The following is a 20,117-nucleotide window of genomic DNA, read 5'->3' as shown; positions in this document are numbered from 1 at the left end:
TTGGCAAATTCCTGCTGAGTTGACTTGAATGGAATCTGCTTCAATAGGTTTCCCCTTTTCCCTGAAGTCACATTTTCTTGTGGGAGTACCGGTGGGTTTCCTTTCCATAAAACAAGAAAGACATCTTTTGATAATCTCTGATTCTGTGGGATGTATTTGAATTCTCTAGCAGTCCTTTGCAAGACTAGGTCAAGAATGCTGAGAGATGTTATTTGAAAACATTATTTTTTGAAATTGATAATACAAAAGGGAGAAAAGATGGGATAAGTAGCTAATGAGCAGACACAGTAGATCAGGAATCTATGTTAGCATGTTCCTCAGGGTAGCAGAAACTCAATATCTCAATTTTCAAAATGCTTACCTTTTTTTTTTTCAATCTGGGTTCTTCTGCATCTTTAGTATACCTAGATGACTATTTTTACCCACATTCATTTATCAGATAAATTTATCAGATAATTAACACTTTTTTTTTTCTTTTGGCGACAAGGATGAAGAGATATGAAAATAAGTTGCAAATGACTTTTTTCATGTGTAGTTTTTCAGGGCATTTTTCCTGATTCTCTGACATAAGTTTAAATGTAGTATGACTTGATATGGGAGACCAATATAAATTAGACACTACTGTTTGTTTTTAAAACTTTATTTATTTATTTATTTTTGGCTATGCTTCATCTTCGTTTCTTTGCATGGGCTTTCTCTAGTTGTAGTGAGCAAGGGCCACTCTGCTGTGGTGCACAAGCTTCTCACTGCAGCGATTTCTTTTGTTCTGGAGCACAGGCTCTAGGTGTGTGGGCTTCAGCAGTTGTGGCTCCTGGGCTCTAGAGCACAGGCTCAGTAGCTGGGCGCATGAGCTCAGTTGCCCCGTGGCAGGTGGTAGCTTACAGACCAGGGGCCGAACTGGTATCCCCTGCATTGGCAGATGGATTCTTATCTTCTGTACCACCAGGGAGGTCTGACACTGCTCTTTTTATTTTAACAAATATCTTGATCATATTCAGCTCTCTTACATTTATCCCAATAGGCAGTTCTTGCTAGTACCCCTTGGCTGGTATGGATTCATGAGCAGTACCACCACCACTTGAGCTCCTGGGTACCGGATGCATCTGTAAGTCCCTCTCTGTCCATTCTCGGCAGCCACTCTGTCAATCTACTTAATGATTGTTCCTCTTGGCCTTCTTAGTAGGCATTGATGTACATTAATGGTAGAAGTTTTATGTACAAATAAAATTTGACATGATTTTCAAATGTTGGGCTGGCATTTAGTGGATACTTCTGCGCTTCCTCTGTAAATTGTAGGGCTGTTAATTTTACTGGAAGGCCAGTCCTTGGAAGGAAAACCAGCGACAAAGTGCCTCTCCTGGTCCCCTTAACTTTCTTCTGAGACATGACTTTTCCTATCGTTTCAAAGGAAGGACAGCTTAGTCAATGATTCACCTGGATGTCAGGATTTTGGAGAGGTGAACAAAAGGAAAGATTGTGAAAAAGAATGCAGGGGTTGATTAAACAGAAGATTGTAGAGTCTATGACTGTATAAGAGAAGAGAGGTAGGTTTGGAAAGCAGGCATATCAGTTGTGTCTGACTCTTTGTGACCCTCTGGATTGTAGCCTGTCAGGTTCCTCTGTCCAAGGGATTCTCCAGTCAAGAATGTTGAAATGGGTTGCCGTACCCTCCTCCAGGGGATCTTCCCGACCCAGGGATCGAACCCATGTCTGTTGCATCTCCTGCATTGGGAGGTGGGTTCTTTACCGCTAGCACCACCTGGGAAGCCCAGACATCTGAGGCTTTTAGGCAAATTAACAAAACATACTCTCTCTGGCAAATGTTGTGGTGAAGACTTCTTGCCTACAGTGAACTGTGGCTTGAATCCAGATGTTTGTGAATTTTTATGTGTAGATTTAGATGAGTTTGGGGGAGAGCCGAGGCCTTTTTTTCAAGGTCTATTTCCAATGTCTTTTTTTTTTTTTTCACAAAGCCTTCTCCAATTCTGCTGAAGATGGACCCTCTGTCCTTGGATGTCCTTGAGCATTCATTATCTCACTTTGTTTAGACATTCTTCCACATTACTCTTCATCTCCTTTGCTGGAATGGATGCCCCCTGAGGGCAGGGCTGACCTCTCATCAACAGCGTGTCTTCTGCTGGTCTTAGTGCAGGAGGCGCCCTCCAGACACGGAGTCGAGTTGTGTAGACTGGGATTGAAAGGGTGGGAAAGAAAGCAGGTCAACTCTGAAAGCCTCTTGCATTTTCAAGAGCTGGAGATCACTCCAGAGGCCACCCCGGGGAAGGATCCGGCTGTGTCATGATGCGAAGGAGCTGCCTTCTTGGATGGCTGTGAAACCCTTCCAGGGCATCTTTGTGTGGATGACTCCTCAGAATCCTCAGTGCTCTTGGGCATGGCTAGGCTCTGAGGAAGAGGGTGACTCTGTAGAGTAGTTAGCAAACATTTAACCTCCAAGTGCTGAGGGTAGGAAAGCAGAAAGCCTAGAGGATGAGGCCAGCTCAGTTGACCAGGAAAATAGATCAGAATTCTGAGTAGCATCTTGGATGTTTAAAGATAGTGACATCCTTCTCTAGGTAAAGTCTAGCAGATTGAGTGGGTGTCCCGTCTCTCCTTATTTCCCAAACCCTTTCAACTATGCTGATCTGTGGAGTCCTCCAATAGAAGGGTTTTATCTCATTCATCCCTGGGTGCCTGACACTGTGGGAGAGGAGTGAGCAGATCCATCCACTCCGGTTACTACAATAACATCCATGTTCCTGCTTCTGCTTTGATGTTGTCATTCTGTCAATAGATGCTTGACTCTTTAAGGACTGCTCTTGTTTTTGAATTTCTAAACTGCCTAGCACAAATGCCTTATGCCAGTTAGGTTTTTTTAAAAGCTATAACAATACATTTTTAATAAAACTATTGTTTCACAAATGCTTTAATTTTATATACTAATTAAAAATCATTTTTAACATTCTTCTACTTAATTTTACTCTATTATTTGATATTTCTAAAACATTACTGTGTGAAAAATGATAGTTTAAAAATCATGAACTGCCACTTAATCTAAGAGCTATAATGTTTTTAAAAACTTCCATTTTGCTGTATATTTTTCTCCTCCCCCAAACCCTGCTTCTGTCCCACAGATAACAATTCCCTTAACACTCCTGTTTATCAGTCCATTGCATTTCATCTTAAGTACAGTTTTATCTCAATGTGTATATGCTTACACAATGTACTATTTAGTTGCATTTGTTTTTAAGTTTTATTTAAAAAAAACCTATCATCTTACATTTAGATTTCTGAAATTTTCTTTTCTCTACTTGAAGTCACATTTCCAAAATGTATTCATGCTTTTGCATGTAATTATAATTCATTAATTTTCATTGCTACATTATATTCTGTGGTGTGAAAACACTACGGTTGTTTCATCTTCTTGTTGATGGGACTTTGGCTTGTTTATTGTTTTTGCTATTATAGTTTATGGATGCGAACCAAGAGCAGTAATTTGGGGGCATATCCACTTAAGAATGAGAGCTTCCTGGTGGCTCAGATGGTAAAGAATCTGCCTGCAGTGGCAGAAGGCTTGGATTCGATCCCTGGGTTGGGAAGATCCCCTGGAGAAGGGAATGGCAAACCACTCTAGTATTCTTGCCCGGAGAATCCCATGGACAAAGGAGCCTGGTGGCCTAAGTCCATGGGTTGCAAAGTCAGACACAACTGAGCGACTAACGCTAACTAACTAACTAACCACTTAGGAATAGGGTCTGTAAAGTGTTCCACCTGGCCAGACAATGCCAAGCTGTTTTCCAAAGTGGATTAGCACTTATTCTTCTACCAGGTGGCTATGAGATTCCCCAAGGGTCTGCTGTATCCACAGCCCTTACTATTGGCAGCCTTAGCTTTTCTTCCTTAAACAATCTAGTGGGTATAAGGTGATATGTGACTTTCTGTTTCTGTGCTTTATCATGCAGATGAGATTCAGGATAGATTTTGCAACAGTGCTTGATGAACTACATTGATCAGAAGTTCCACAGATGTCAGAGCAATAGACTTTTAGAGCTCAATGGGATTTTGTAGAATAGATCATCTGAGAGAGCCATGGACCAGAATGCAGGAGGCTTGCATTCTCTCTCTGTGTGTATATGTACACATCCATCTCTCTGTATCTATATTATCTATATCTTTAACATCTATAATGGCTTCCCTGATAGCTCAGTTGGTAAAGAATCCGCCTGCAATGCAGGAGACCCCAGTTCGATTCCTTGGTCAGGAAGGTCTGCTGGAGAAGGGATAGGCTACCCACATCAGTATTCTTGGGCTTCCCTTGTGGCTCAGCTGGTAAAGAATCTGCCTGCAATGTGGGAGACCCACTTCAGTATTCTTGGGCTTCCCTTGTGGCTCTGTTGGTAAAGAGTCTTCCTGCAATGTGGGAGACCTGGGTTTGATCCCTGGGTTGGGAAGATCCCCTGGAGAAGGGAAAGACTACCCACTCCAGTATTCTGGCCTGGAGAAGTCCATGGACTGCACAGTGCATGGGGACGCAAAGAATCGGACACGACTGAGCAACTTTCACTTATTTATCATCGATATCTATATATTTAATCTATGCCTATATAGTTTATATCCATATATATATTAAAGAAGAAAGGAAATGGCAACCCAAGTATTCTTGCCTGGAGAATCCCATGGACAGAGGAGCCTGGCGGGCTACATGGAGTCTTAAGAATTGTACACAAGTTAGTGAATAAACCATCCATATATATTTAATCTATCTATTATATCTATATCATATCTATCTGTATCTGACAATTGTTTGTGTATGTTATGTATTATAAAGAACAAACATAATGATGTGTTAACATGACAGTTACCATGCAGGAAAGGAGGGGAGCAGGAAAGGAAAAGAAGGATGAAAGTGGTGCAGGCTGGCAGATTTACCAATCTCTGCTCCACTAAAGGGATTATGGGTTGTGGGGTCATTACCTATTGGTGAACATTATGCAAGGGGACCTGTGTGTGTGCACGTATTTGTGTGTGTGTACATGTGAGTGCGTGTACGTGTGTGTTTGAGGAAGATGTGTCTGTGAAAGAAGAGTACAGATGAGAGAAATTTCTGGAGTTTATCAATAATCACAGATTTGGGAAGCTAGAGAACTGAAGAGGAGAGAAGATTCTAGTGATATTGTCATTATGCCTGCATTCTTTTATGGGTCACTGAGAAATATGATAAAGGATTTGAGTCATCTCTGAAGTCCTGTTGGAGACCTTGACGTGTTTTCTTGAACTTGACAAAACTTTGTGATGGAACCAAATGGAATGCAGAAAATTTCATTATTGTATTTACATATATACTAAAAACTGGGCTTCCCAGGTGGCACTTGTGGTAAAGGATCTGCCTGCCAATGCAGGAGACACAGTGGAGTGGGTTCAGTACCTTGGTCGGGAAGATCCCCTGCAGAAGGAAATGGCAACCCATTCCAGTATTCCTGCCTGGGAAATTCCCTGGACAGAGGAGCCTGGTGGGCTGCAGTCCATGGGGCCATAGAGAGTAGGACATGACTGAGCGACTGAGCATAGCACATATCCTAAAAACTCTAAGCACAATCGGTTGAAAAAACCCAATTTGTCATGATGATCATTGCCATGATCTCACTTTAAGAATAAGATATAAATGCTACACACACAAAATATAAGGGAGAGTTGCCTTTTCAAGTGCTACTATTTCCTTATAACCAACAGTTCCCTTTTAAAACATTTTTTTAATATAAAAATATAGTATCCACTGAATCCTGGATGTATGTCAACTAATAAAAGACAAATAAGTAGAAATACTCTTCTACTGAATCTCAATATTAGCTTTTGGTTTCAGGTGTAATAGTGTCATTGTGATCGGCAACATCATTTGAATTTATTTTCACTCCTGTGCATTTTGGAATTCTCCTGTGCCTTGTGAATTAGAACTCAGTTGTATTTAGCTGGGCTGACACGTCCCTTGTCAAATCCACTAACTCAAGCCAAGTTGTAACAACATTTCTTGATACTCCTCTTAGGGACTATATATCTATTTGTTTACTTATTTAATGTGACACTTCTTTAGTGGCTACTCTTTCTATTTCTGGTTGTAAAAGGAAATCCTTTTTTTGTACAGTGAGCAATAAAAAAAAAAATCTACTCCTTGGATATTTAAACCACTGCATTCACTTAATACATGTCTCTTTTAACCTATAATAGAGGTATAAAAATATGGGCCCCTGGAGTTTGGGGGAGAATGGATACATGTATATGTATGGCTGAGTCCCTTTGCTGTTCACCTGAAACTATCACAACATTGTTAGTCAGCTATACTTCAATACAAAATAAAAACTTAAAAAAATGCCACCAAGTTTTTTGGGGCTTCCCATCTGGCACCCCTTGAGAAGCATCATCTTAGATAATGCTCTCAGGGCGACTGGTCCTGTTCCAAGGTCAACCTTTTCATTTATAAAATGTCAGGTGCTATAACAAAGAGAATCCCTTACCGAACTCAATTTCTGACCTCCACTTACCCTAGAATTCCCTGGCTTGAGAAACTACATTTTGCAGTGGCAATCCCCTTGTTTCTCTTCACAGACAGTTTCTCTGTTACCTCTCCTTCCACCAATCTGTCAAACAGTCACCGGTTTTTCTTCCCTGGCAATGCACTGTTACCAGTAATTGCAGAAACCATTAATAACATGGGTGGGAGGGGGCGAGAGGGAGAGGGAGGCAAGCCACAAAGGGAGTCAGCATTGTACACAGCCCACAGGCTTTTCCCTCCCACACATATGATTCACTGTTGTTCCCGCCTCACGTGGGAAAATGTTGTCCTGCTGAAAATACACCTGGAAGGCAGCTCTGCCTCAAAGATATCACATATGCATATTAATAACACACACTTTGTCGTGCCTAGAGTTGTTTTTAACCAAGCGAGCTGAAATACACCAGCCACTTTCTCATCTCTTTCTGTGTGCTGCTGGATCCCCGAGTATAGACTCAGGTGGCTCCTGTCTCCAAAAGAGGAGGCGCAGGGAGGAATTTGTAGGACTGAAATGGAGAGGGAAGGAAGCTTCGCTGGATGAAATTAGTCTATCTTCCAGGAAGATCGAAGGAAGAGTTTGAGCACAGGAAATGTCCCCACGTGTCAACAAGAGGGAGAGCAGGCACAGGAGTGGAGAAGGACCTGGAAAGGAAAGTCAGAGGCAGACAAGAGAATATATGAGAAAAGGTCTTGAAAGATGCACAGTGTTAGTTGCTCTGTTGTGTCTGACTCTTTGTGACCCCATAGACTGCAGCCCACCAGGCTCCTCTGTCCATGGGATTTCCTGGGCAAGAATACTGAAGTGGGTTGCCATTTCCTTCTCCAGGGGATCCTTCTGACCCAGGGATCGAAGTCCAGTCTCCTGCATTGTAGGCAGATTCTTTACTGTCTGAGACACCAGGGAAGCCCAAAGGTGCACAGGGAGGTCTTAAACCCTGAGATGACTTTCCGCCATCCTGTCTGCCATCTCCCATTTTGCTACCGGACTTCACAGTTTGCTTATATGAGAACAGCTTACCTATTTTAACGGACGAGTGGAAGCTTGAATTTTTCAGAACAATTTAGTGTAGTCAGTGTAGTCTGCCAATCCAGTTTCCACCCCCTGGGGTCCGTTGCTGCAGAAGCTCAGGTGGTACTTTGGGCTCGGCAGTGAGCCACACTGGCTAATGGATATTTGGCTTCCCTTTGTTAGACCAGCCCAAGATGCTGGTGTGGTCTTCTTCAATGGCTTGTTAGTTGGTTGGAACATGCTGCTAATGAGACCAAACCTAATGTCTCTTAAATCTGGTGGTTTAACTTTAGGTAGAAGAAAATCTCTTCCATGTTCACAGGATTTACTCACAAGGAGAAGAGCATGATGGATTGCCCAAGAGAGGGCCACCAGCCCCAGTGAAAAACCATGGACAGAGCCTAAGCTGATTCTGGTTTCTTAACACCTGTTGCTTTTTTCCATTTTGGAAAGAAAGACCCTGTGACCTGTCACTTCTTCCTTCAGCAGTCCTCTAATATTCTCAGTGTTTTTAGACTCTTCCCACCCTAATCAGCATACACAAGATGGCCTGCTGGAGTTCTACTCAGGTCTCTTTAATCAGTGGCCCTGAGATTAAAACCCAGTGCTTTGTACTTAACATCTTCTGGATTTGATCCTGGGTTTTGCTTCTAATTTTGACCCTTAATCCTTCTTACCACTGTATGTTTCAATCAAATTGGACTATCCATTAGCCCTCAGACTATTTTCCATTTTTCTTACCTCTGCATCCCTTCTGCTGATGTTACCCCTGGTGGGAACAGGGGTACCCTGTTACCCTGTTACCCTGTTACCTTTCCCCATTTCTGGCTCTGAACGTTCTTCCATTTCAAGGCACTGTTCAAATGTCAGCAGTTCCAGGAAAAAGTTTCTGTTCTCACAAATGAAGACAAACTGTATCCTCTGAGTGTCTCTTGTGCTTGGTTTGTATCTCTTTTAGGACATGTATGATTTTTAAAATATAATCATTTATTCCTTCAGTAAAGATTAATTGAATACCTAGAAGTGCTAAACACTATGGTACATGGGAAGTCAAATATGAACATATGTAACCTCCTCATGTTAATTAAGGATATGCTGACTGCTCTGGGAAACAGACCCCCAAAGCTTAGTGATCTAACATGACCATCCAACCTGATGTTACTGGTTGGCTGGGGGCTCTTCTCTCTATGGCGATTCAAGGACTTTGTTAGTTTTATCTGTCGACTTTAGTTTTATCTATTTTCTCTATTAGTTGTCTATAATGTACATAACAAGTTAGTTGCATTACAAATTAGCCCCCAAACTGTTGGCTTAAGAAAACTTTTACTATTTCACAAATGCTGTGGGTCAGGGATTTAGGAGAAGTTTAGCTGGGTAGTTCAGACTTTGGGGTTTTTCATGAGCTTATAGTTAAGCTGTTGTCTGGGCCTGTAGTCACCTGAAGGCTTGACTGGGGCTGGTGGATCCATTTCCAAATGACTCATTCACCGTCCTCACCACCTGCCCATTGAGTGTCCTTATGACTACCCACTCAAGTAGTCTTTCCTGGGTAATCCCATGGATGGAGTAGCCTGGCAGGCTACAGTCCATGGGATTGCAAAGAATCAGACATAGCTTAGTGACTAAACAACAACAATAACAATGGACTGATAGCTGGCTTCCCCCAGAGAGCACAAGAGCCTGCTTCGATTACAGAAGTGAGTCCCTAAGTTCAGCTCACCCTCAAGGGGATGAGAACCAAGCCCTGACTTTCAAGGGAAGGGTATAAAGAATCTATGGACCTGTTTTTCTTTTTTTCACTGAGGGCTTGTGGGATCTTAGTTCCCAGGTCAGGGATAGAACCCGGGCTCTCGACAATGAAAGCACGGAGTCATGACCGCTGATGTGTGTGTGTGTGCCCAGTTGCTTTAGTCGTGTCCGATTTTTGTGACCCTATGGGCCAGAGCCTTCCAGGCTTCTCTGTTCGTTGGATTCTCCCGGCAAGAATACTGGAGTGGGTTTCCATTTCCTCTTCCAGGAGATCTTCCTGACCCAGGGATCGAACCTGCATTTCCTGTCTCCTGCTTTGGCAAGGAGCCACCGGGGAAGCCCCCATAACCACTGGACCACTGGGGACTTCCCTGTGGACCAGAGCATGGGGCCCACACTCTTCAATTCTGTGGGGCTCTGTCATCTCCTAGAACCTAGATTCTTCAGCTTCCAGCAGATGGAAGTTGAAAGCATGGAGAAGGCACTCCAGCTTCTTAAAAACAGTGATCTGATAGCGACACATATGACGACTATTCTCCTTTCAGTGGGGAGTAGCACCTGGCCACCTCTGGATTCAAGGGTGACTGGAAAATGCCATCTGGGCTGGGCAGTCATTTCCCAGTGACAGCCCTCTGTACCTGCCACCCTTCCCAAATGTTAGCTTCTTTTACTCAGGAACTGTCTTGTCCTTTGTGTCCCTCATTATACAAACAGCACAGACCTTGTGTAGAAGAGGTGCTCTTTAAATATTTCATGAACAAACGAATCCACGAAGGATGGGATGGTAGCATTATTTTCCTGTATATTTCAAAAGGTAAACCTAGGCTTGCTTCTGTCTAGAATCCACACAAACTCTGCTACTTAAATCCTCTTTACAGAAGAGCTGTGACATATGTGTCTATGTTCAGAACTACCTAGGCATGATGGTTGTCTTGTTATTTCTTATGAATTATTTATCTTCCCTCCTCTGAACTTTCTTCAAATGGCACATTGCAAAGGACTAGTTCTTTACTAAAGAATATTATATAAAGGCAAGAATGTTCAAAGCTTCTCTGCATCACTACACAAACAATTCAAGTAAGATGCTGCCAAATACTGAAGTGATGGGATCACAGGGTAGCAGAGATAAGAAATAAATTGTCATAGCAACCAGAAGACCTCAGTTGGAAGGACTGTACTTCAACTTAAAAGGTAGTTCTAAGAGCTTAAATATACACAAAGAAATGGCTAATTTCATAAAGATGTCATTTAAATACAGGAGAATCTATTTAAACTTTTCTGAGTGAATATAATTTGGAAACAGTATAATGTGGGAAAGTACAAAATAAGAGCATGAGTTAGCCTTCGCCATAATGTTTAATAAGAACAATAATTTATGTTCATTGTTAAATACTATTTATTTTCCAAAAATAAGACATTTTTCACTTGGAAATTACCATGACGTTGCATGCTTAGTGTAGAAAAATTGAGGAGGGAGGCAGGCTCAAGAGGAAGGGCATATATGTATACATATAGCTGATTTACTTTGGTGTACAGCAGAAACTAACACAACATTGTAAAGAAATTATTAAAAGAAAGAAAAATTAAAAAATGCAGAAAACAAGAAAGGGAATGAAAACTACCACTCCGAGTAATTTAAAAAATATTTTTAGTGTATATATAAATATGTGCAAGTATGTTATATCACTTCAGTTGTGTCCAACTCTGCAGCCCCATGGACTGTGGCCCACCAGTTTCTTCTGTCCATGGGATTCTCCAGGCAAAAATACTGGAGTGGGTTGCCATGCTCTCCTCCAGGGTATCTTCCTGACCCAGGGATGGAACTCGTGTCTCTTATGTCTCCTGCATTGGCAGGCGGGTTCTTTACCACTAGAGCCACCTGGGAAGCCCATGTTTATATATATCTATATATCTGTTTCAATCATATGTATATTAAAAATTGAGATTATGTGTTTTTCATTTAGAACTTTGATTTTACTTACATTATCTCATAACATTTCCCCATTTCTTTCATATTCTTTAAAACATTTAGAATTACTGCATAATATTTCATAATTTAGATATATTATAACTTTATCTAACTATTCCTATAATGTTTGACATCTCAATTATTTCCATACTTTTGGTATCATAAATAATTCTATAACTAACATTATGGTGTAAGTAATATTTATCACAGAGTGGGTGCTGGATAAGGGTTTGATGAATAAACTACAAGTCTTTTGGCACATCTCTGATGATTGATATTATGTTCCTAAAAAATGAATTATTATTAATTATCTAGAAGATTTATTAAACTTCATTTTGAGTATTTGGAATAAACTTAGTTTCTAATACCTGTCTTGTAGACTCTCCTATGTGATGTACAAGTAATAGTTTGCAAAACATAGGTGAGGGAGTAGGAACCATCCTGGGAACAGAGTCTGATCGGTCAGAGGCATCTGCTGGTGTCTGGTGTCTTTTCTTACTGCCCACAGGAAAGCCTTCCATGTGTGGGGGGCTTCAGATTTGATCAGGTTGTGATCCCCACAACCACCCTGCAAGGCCAGCAGGCCAGTCTCCCTCCCACCCCCACCCCCACCCTCCCGCCCCCACCCATTTTGCAACAAAGGAAAGGAGACTCTGTTGGTGAGTTAAAATTCAACCCAAGGATCTGAAGCTCATCTGGCCTCCTATTTCCAGAACACATGCCAAAGACCCAAGACCCTCATGGATTGGCTCCTGTTTCTCAAGACAATCCTTCAAAAATAAATTGGACCAGCATGGAAGGCTAATTTTTTAATCTTATTAAAAAAAATTTTTTTTTTTAATGTGGACCACTTTTTAAAGTCTGTATTGAATTTGTTACAATGTTGTTTCTGTTTTATGTTTTTTGGCCGCCAGGCACGAGGCATGTGAGATCTTAGCTCCCGGACCAGGGATCAAACCTGTACCCCCTGCATTGGGAGACGAAGTGTTAACCACTAGACCACCAGGGAAGTCCCAGATCTTTTAAGTTGTGTGGCCTATTTCTCATCATTAGGAGTCTTGAGGGACTTGCTACTATAATTATTAACATGTAAGGCTTTTCTTATGACAGTAGAAGTTGTAGCTTTTTTAGTTTTCATCCTCAAACTCTCTAGGAAATGACTGTGACACCTGTTTTCCTTTTGCTATAAGGATGAGAGGGAGAAACAGAAATATAGCAAACAATTCAAAAAAATCCTCTTTAAAAGCTTTGTCTTGATAGAAAATAGAGCAAAATTTCACAAAACTGTTATGGAGGCAGGTTAGCATAATGAGGTCTCAGTGCCTTAAGGAATGTAGCCTTCCTCTGCCACCTCTGGGTGGTGGTGGGGGAGACTCGTGACCACTCCCAGGTTCACTTTAGCAAAAACTGGCTGCTTTTGGACTTCCCCATTAGTAACACCTTATTGAACCCTCAGGTTAGGCTTGAAAGATGTCAGGAGAGTGTGTGAATTAGGTGTTTAAAATTAGGTGTCATCACTCTGACTGCACAGGAGAAATGTCTGGGGAGATTAGAAAAATGTATGGGTGTCTGGTCCCACCCTTGATAATTAAAATCAGCATCTCTTGGAGTAGGAGCAAATGTCAGTAGTTCATGAAAGTTCTCATGCGATTTGATGTGCAACGGGGGTTGAGATTCAGTAATTTAAACTTTGTGAGCATCTTCCCACAGGGTAGAGGTGGATGAATAAGAAGACTCAACAGGTGGGCAGATGGGAGGTGAGTGGATGAGAACAGTTCCCCAAAGGTTTCCCTGAGTTATTGGGGACTATGGATTTTAAATATTTTAAAAATTAAGTGTTAACCTCCCCCCTCCCCCTCGGTACCTGCAATCACAGGGCCATCTTTTAAATCAAGAGGATGGTGTGAGTCTCCGTTGAAGGTATTTAGGGGACCCTGGGGAATTAACACAGGCCTCCTCCAAATTACTAACCTCCACATCTAGGCTTCAGAAATCCCATTAGACTGTTGACAGTCTTGGCACCCATTAGACTGTTGGCCATTCATCACCTGCATTACAGAAAGCCTTTCTAGTGACTAAATTATAATAATGGGTTTACCAAGTACCAAAAAGTTTTGAAATATATAAGTCAGACAATTGAGCGTTGAAAAGGCAAATATTTCCAAGCTAGACCTAGGCTTTGAAGCAACTGACAATTGAAATTCTCAAAAATGTCTTTATAAAATAATGTCACAAGTAAGTAGATTGCAAATCTCATCACCCTTAAACCCAGCGCCATCCGCATACAAGCCTTCCTGAGCTCATGAAAGACACACCTTAGGCTCCAGTGGTCTACTTTTCACAATTGGAAGGGCAGGAAAATAAGCCTATGACTTGAAGAGGTGTATAGTGACGGAGTGACTCCCTCCCCAGCCTCTGGATCTCAGCACTATGGGCTCTGCAGCCTAGCCTTCTTTGTTTCTGGAAAATAGGGAACAAATTTGACCTGGGCTGCATGTAGCTGCAAGCAGATGTGGGCAGACAGCTCCCACCCCTCCTCTCGCTTCCCCACCCTCTCCCCTCCTGCTTGTTCTCCATTATTTTCAGTCAGGGGATTATTTTTCTTAAATATCATTTCTCCCGCCTCTAGGAATATTGCATAGAAACTTACTAATGAGAATCTTATGTGATGTCATCATGGTTCTAGCATGTGTTGGGTGATTTGCTTAGTTTATCAGACATCCAGAAGCTAACAAGTGACAGGCATGTATGCGAGTATTTAGCGTTTGCCAGCATGGCAAGAAATCCTCCAAAGTGCACGGAGAAAAAGCCAGCTTGTGCTTCAGTTGTTTGATTTTAACACCTCTTGACCTCATCATCTCACTATTTTTAGGCACCTAATTTAGTGTCATTGCAATTGCTGTGAAAACAACTCTACAGGAAGTCACGCCACGGAAAGGAACACACCAGGTGGCTCCTTTCACAGTGTTGCTGTGGCGATCCCTTTGCCGAAGAAAAAAACCCACCAAAACAGCTTCACCACCCTGTTATTCATCCTCCATCCACAGAAACTTAGAATTTTATACACACACACACCACACAGACATATCTGATATTAAAAAAAAAAAATCAGAGTTGTTGATGCAGAAATGACTTACTTTCAACACCTGCCAAGGGGTGGAGCTGCAGAACCACAGACCATGGTGGTACTGCGTTTTCCATCCCGTCAGGACTGCTTTCATCCAGAATCTACACAGATCCACCTTTTTTCTTTTCAAATTGGAGTATAGTTGATTTACAATGTTGTGTTGGTTTCAGGTGTACAGCACAGTGGTTCAGTTAAACATATATATATACATACATATATGTACATATATATGTATGTATATATATACACATACATATATGTATGTGTATATATATATACTTTATGTATATATATATATATATACTTTTTATGTATATATATATATACTTTTTCAGATTCTTTGCCCTTATCAGTTCAGTCACTCAGTCATGTCCGACTCTTTGTGACCCCATGGACTTCAGCATGCCAGGCTTCTCTGTCCATCACCAACTCCCAGGGCTTACTCAGACTCATGTCCATTGAGTCGGTGATGCCAACCAACCATCTCATCCTCTGCCATCCCCTTCTCCTCCCACCTTCAAAAATTTGCCCTTATAAGTTATTACAAAATATTGAGTATAATTCTTGGTGCTATACAGTAGGTCCTTGTTGGTTATCTATTTTACATATAAATATATCTACTTTATTATAGATATATCTTTTTCCATCCCATCAGTACTGCGTTTATCCATGATCCCTTGTGGTTCAAATGGTAAAGAATCTGCCTGCTAGGCAGGAGATCTGGGTTTGATCCCTGGGTTGGGAAGACCCCCTGGAGTAGGGAATGGCAACCCACTCTGGTATTCTTGCCTGGGAAATCCCATGGACAGAGGACCCTGGTGGGCTACAGTCCATGGGGTCACAAAGTGTTGGACACAACTACCACTTTCACTTTTAAACAGATCTACCTTTTATCACTTTTCCTTATTTAGTTTCAGGTTCTTATCTCTTTTCTTTCCTGGTGCATTTACCCTGATTATAAATGGGTGTGAATTCCTTCACAATTCATCCCTGTGATATAAGATCTGAGGGGGAACAGGTGCTTAAGGACTCAGCCCTCAGAGAATCCATCTTGTCAAGACGTGCATGAAATGTAGAGAACTAAGTGGTCAGGGAAAATGGTGATGAGGAAATTGTGTTTTGTAGGGAAAGATTGTTCACTTTAACAAGTTTGGTTTTAAAACTTTGTGCAGGGTTGCTGCTTAGTTTAAAATACAGGGCTAATGGGGAAAATAAAGGTTGCTGCTTAGTTTAAAATACAGGGCTAATGGGGAAAATAAAGGTGTCTGGAAATTTAGCCTAAAATTCCTGGATTTGAAGAGTCACAGGCAAGCCCAGACTTTTCTCGTTTTTGTTTCCTAAGCATAGCAATGTTACATGCTTTTTAGCTGTCATCACATCTAGTTGGTCCTTAATCTGGATTTTTAAATTTAGAAGCATACTCAAGATCTTCACTTCAGGGACCCCTCTGGTGGGCCAGCGTTTAGGACTCCGAGCTTCCACTGCCCGGGACGAGGGTTTGATCCTTGGTCATTGAACTGAGATCCTGTCAGCCAAAAACACCCAAACAAATAAAACCAAAAAATGAGCTTTACTAGATTCATAAAAAATGAAAGCAAGGGTAGTCTTTGTAACTGTGATGAAGGTATTTATGCTCTTATTGCGTTTAAATTAAAGAAGCAACGTGAGGTTTTTTGTGTCTAAAATCAGAAGCAACTGGTGTCGCCGTTAGGTGGCGCACTCCAGCCACCGATCACTCGGGCTGAAAGGAAGCAAGCGGTGCCACCTAGGCGGAAATTCCTGGACCCTTCCACCTTTCCTTTAAGCATTTAAGATTGCAAGAAGACAATCTGTGTGGAAACCGGCAGCAGGCATATTTTACGCTCCTCTGACACCTTTTGTTTTAACATTTGGCTTCTAGCTGCACCGACTGCTTCTCTTTGCCCCCACGCGGTTTCCGAGCCGGCTGCCTCTACTGCCTTCGTTTTCCTTTCTGCCGATTTGCACCGGCAACTACACAGTGCATGTCAAATCTGCATTCAATGTGGCTTGAAGTCTCTATTTTTTTTTTTTTTTTGGTATTTGCAAAATTTGCAGTGGGTCGAGAGAATGAGTCTAATGGGAATTGAGTCTGGTGAACAGAATGGGTCTGGTGAACAGTGCTCTTCTGGAATCGCATCGCTGCCTGTCTACGGACGTTAGGCAAAAATAGAAAAGAATAGTTAAAAGGAGAAATCATGGCAATTACTAGGAGTCTCAGCATCTGCTAATGGAACACTTTTCCTTTAATCATGTTCTATAATGTGTAACCTTTACTTTCCCCCGTCACACTGGCTAGAAGTTAGAGCCAGTGAGTAGAGCGCAGTTAATAATAATCAGGGTGGAGATCATTGTCTTTGAGTTGCCTGCCTTACTCCTGGAGGTTTCTGGCCACACTGGCTCCTCTCCTTGGAGGCCTGTACGGTTTCTCTTCACCTGGCATTCTTTACTCCAGTGTCTCACTCAAAGTAGAGACTTCTTTTTTTTTTTAATTGGAATATAATTGCTTTACAATGTTCTGTTAGTTTCTGCTGTACAACGAAGTGAATCAGCTGTATGTATGCATATATCCCCTCTCTCTTGGACCTCCCTCCCAATACCCCTGCCATCTCACCTCTCTAGGTCATCACAGAGCACCGAAAGAGACTTCTCTGCTGCCAATAATCAGCCTACTGCTCCTGTTTTTTTAAAAAATTAATTAATTTATTTTTATTGAAGGATAATTGCTGTATAATATTGCATTGGTTTCTGCCATACATCAGCATGTATCAGTCATAGGCACATGTATGTTCCCTCCCTCCCACCTCCCGCCCCTTCCCACACCTCTAGATTGTTACAGAGCTCCGATTTGAGTTCCCGGAGTCATACAGCGAATTCCCACTGGCTATCTGTTTTACATATGGTAGTGTATATGCTGCTCTCTCCATTCATCCCACTCTCTCCTTCTTCCACCCATTCCCCTGTGTCCATAAGTCTGTTTTCTGTCTGCATCTCCATTGAAAGTGAAAGTGTTGGTCGCGTCCGACTCTTTGCAGTCCCATGGACTGTAGCCCACTAGGCTCCTTTGTCCATGGGATTCTCCTTTGTCCAGGTAAGAATACTGGAGTGGGTTGCCATTTCCTCCTCTGGGGGATCTTCCCAACCCAGGGATTGAACCTGGGTCTCCTGCACTGCAGGCGGGTTCTTTACCATCTGACCCACTTGGGCAAGAAGGTGTTGCGTCTCCATTGCTGCCCTGCAAATAGGTTCATCAGTACCATCTTTCTAGATTCCATCTATATACATTAATATATTTGTTTTTCCCTTTCTGACTTACTTCACTCTGCTTCTGTTGTGTTTTGTGGATCCGTCGCTTGTATCCTTTTCCTGGGCTCCCAGAAGGTTGACCCTGGGCTTTCAGGATCTTACATCCCTCTTACTCTAGGAACTTGGAGCACATGCCCTGAGGCTGGATTGGAGAAGATTTATTTCAGTGGCAGCACCAATTATCAAACTCAGAAGTGTCCCTTTTCACCAGCAGGCAAGAATAAAGCCCTGGCTTCTTGAGTCATGACTTCTTCCTGTAACCATATGACCCAAGTTCAAGGATCTTAGGTAAGTTACTAAGCTCTCTCTGCCTCGGTTTCCTCAATTATAATATTATAATAATAATATAATAATTCCTCATTTAATTCCTCATAAATAATATAATTTCCTCATATAATAATATAATATAAAAAAAGTTCATCACAGGATCAACTTTTCAGTTGTTGTGAGGATTAAATGATTCAGTGCATGTGATGGCTCCTCTGTCCATTGGATTCTCCAGGCAAGAATCCTGGAGTGGGTTGCCATGTCCTCCTGTAGGGGATCTTCCCAACCCAATTTTACAGTGCCTCAGGAATTGAACCTGGGTCTCCTGCACTGCAGGTGGATTCAACTCCAAATTTCCTTTGTTAAATCAATCTGAGTTGAGCTTTTGGTCACTTGCATCATAAAAGTCTGTCTCTATTGTTATGATGCAACCTAGTGAAAACATTCCTATGATAGAGAGAAACACGGCATGGTTTCTTAAGATCACATTGGAAAATTATTACTGTTTCATTGGTATTTAGATGCCCTGAAATGTCTAAACATCTCAAAGCTTTGTATATTTACATATGACCTCTCTTGATATGCGAATCTAGAGAGGAGCCATTTGTTAAATTGTATTTCCAGAAAGATGTTCATCTATCAATTAGAAAATGGCCTTGAACATTTCTCAAGTAATTCACCACACATAGATAAAGCTCATGAAATGTTTAAGAAATTAGGTTTTCTGGATAAATGAATTTCTGATTAATTGAAATTAATTAAAGCTCTCCCCCTTCAACACATAACCTACTAGTTCCTCTCTGTAGAAAGTCTTTGTGAAATGTATAAATGCACTTTCTTTCATTAGTAATTACAGTATAGTGAGCATAATTGCATTTTTGATGATTAAGAATTTTACAGTGCCTCAGGGTTATGAGAGTATGAATTCTCATTGTACAGTATTTTACATAGAGAAATTCAGGAAATTGGGCTAAATATGGATTGACCCTGGGATATTTACTAGACGTTTATTTTTCCAAACCTCCAATATCTACTAGGTTTCATTGTCTTTCATTTTTTGCTATAAAAAATAACATGTGCAAAAAGTTTAGTAGAGATTTTGGTTAGCTGGACTCTTGTTAAGGAAAATTTTGTTTTATTTTTTCAATAAGCCACTTAAGCACAGAGAATTCTGTTATATTTTTTCAATAAGCCATTTAAACAGAGTAATTGCCCAGTAACTTATTAATGTGGGACAATATTGAAAATGGAAAATATGGGACAAAAGGGACCTGACACTTACAGTAGGAGCTTCAATGATGAAGGTACATTGAGGGTTGAGTTTAACTGTATAGAGTCTCAGAAATGACCCAAGACGTTCAATGACTGTGAATTCACGATGCCAGGGCATCCAGCATGTAGGGACCATGGTTCATTCTTGTCACATGTCTTTTGTAGAGTGGAGGCCCAGTAGTTCCAGATCTTCACATATTCTGTGGCTCAGCCAGCTCATGGTTGGTTGGCTATATAGAGAGTTTGACATGGAGGGAACACATCCAGCAAACACATACTGCTCGTGGCAGTCTTTTCTCCAGGTTCCTTCTTTCTAGTTCCTTTTCGTCACTAGACTGATAAGCTGTAGAAGATTCAGAGATTTGGAACCAAGGCCAGTAGTTCCTTTATTCCCATCGGAGATATGATTAATAGTCAGAGTCAGAGATCAGACGTTGACATGACATCACATGGAGTCTCAGGGGCTGAATTGCGTCTCCCCACCCCTCCTGTTTTCATATGTTGAGGTTCTCATTGCCAGCACCTTAGAACGTGACTATATGTGGAGATAGGGTCTTTAAAGACATAATTAAATCAAAATCAGGCCTTTGGGGGTGAATCTTAATCATAAATGAAGGGCTTTTTTTTTTTTTTTTTAAATAAGAAAAGGAGATTAGGACATACAAGTACAGAAGAAAGATTATGCAAAAATAAAGGAAGAAGACAGCTGTCTCTAGCCAAGGAAAGAGACCCCAAGAGAAACAAGCTTGCAGACACTTTGGTTTCAGACTTTCAGCTTTCAGACATCCTTAAGGCATCCTCATACACCCTTGTGTACCTTTAAACAAAGACCTTTTCTCAGATATTCTCTTGTTCT

At 41.4% G+C, this 20,117-nt stretch overlaps 1 protein-coding gene across 4 annotated transcripts in view; it reads left to right on the top strand.

Moving 5' to 3' along the window:
- Positions 1–20,117, top strand: part of LOC145534859 (uncharacterized) — a 305,098-nt gene that overhangs the window by 63,472 nt on the left and 221,509 nt on the right. For 2 of the 4 annotated variants that reach the window (XM_081563161.1, XM_081563163.1), the window contains one exon: positions 17,937–18,010. The exons of the other annotated variants lie outside the window; for them this stretch is intronic. The gene's annotated coding sequence lies outside the window, so the exon portion shown is untranslated. The remainder of the gene's footprint in view (positions 1–17,936; positions 18,011–20,117) is intronic. 4 annotated transcript variants of the gene reach the window in all.

This window comes from Giraffa tippelskirchi, chromosome 14 (assembly GCF_054371585.1).
Source record: "Giraffa tippelskirchi isolate mGirTip1 chromosome 14, T2T-mGirTip1v1.2.pri, whole genome shotgun sequence".
NCBI lineage: Eukaryota > Metazoa > Chordata > Mammalia > Artiodactyla > Giraffidae > Giraffa > Giraffa tippelskirchi.
This window is presented reverse-complemented; position numbering and strand designations above follow the sequence as displayed.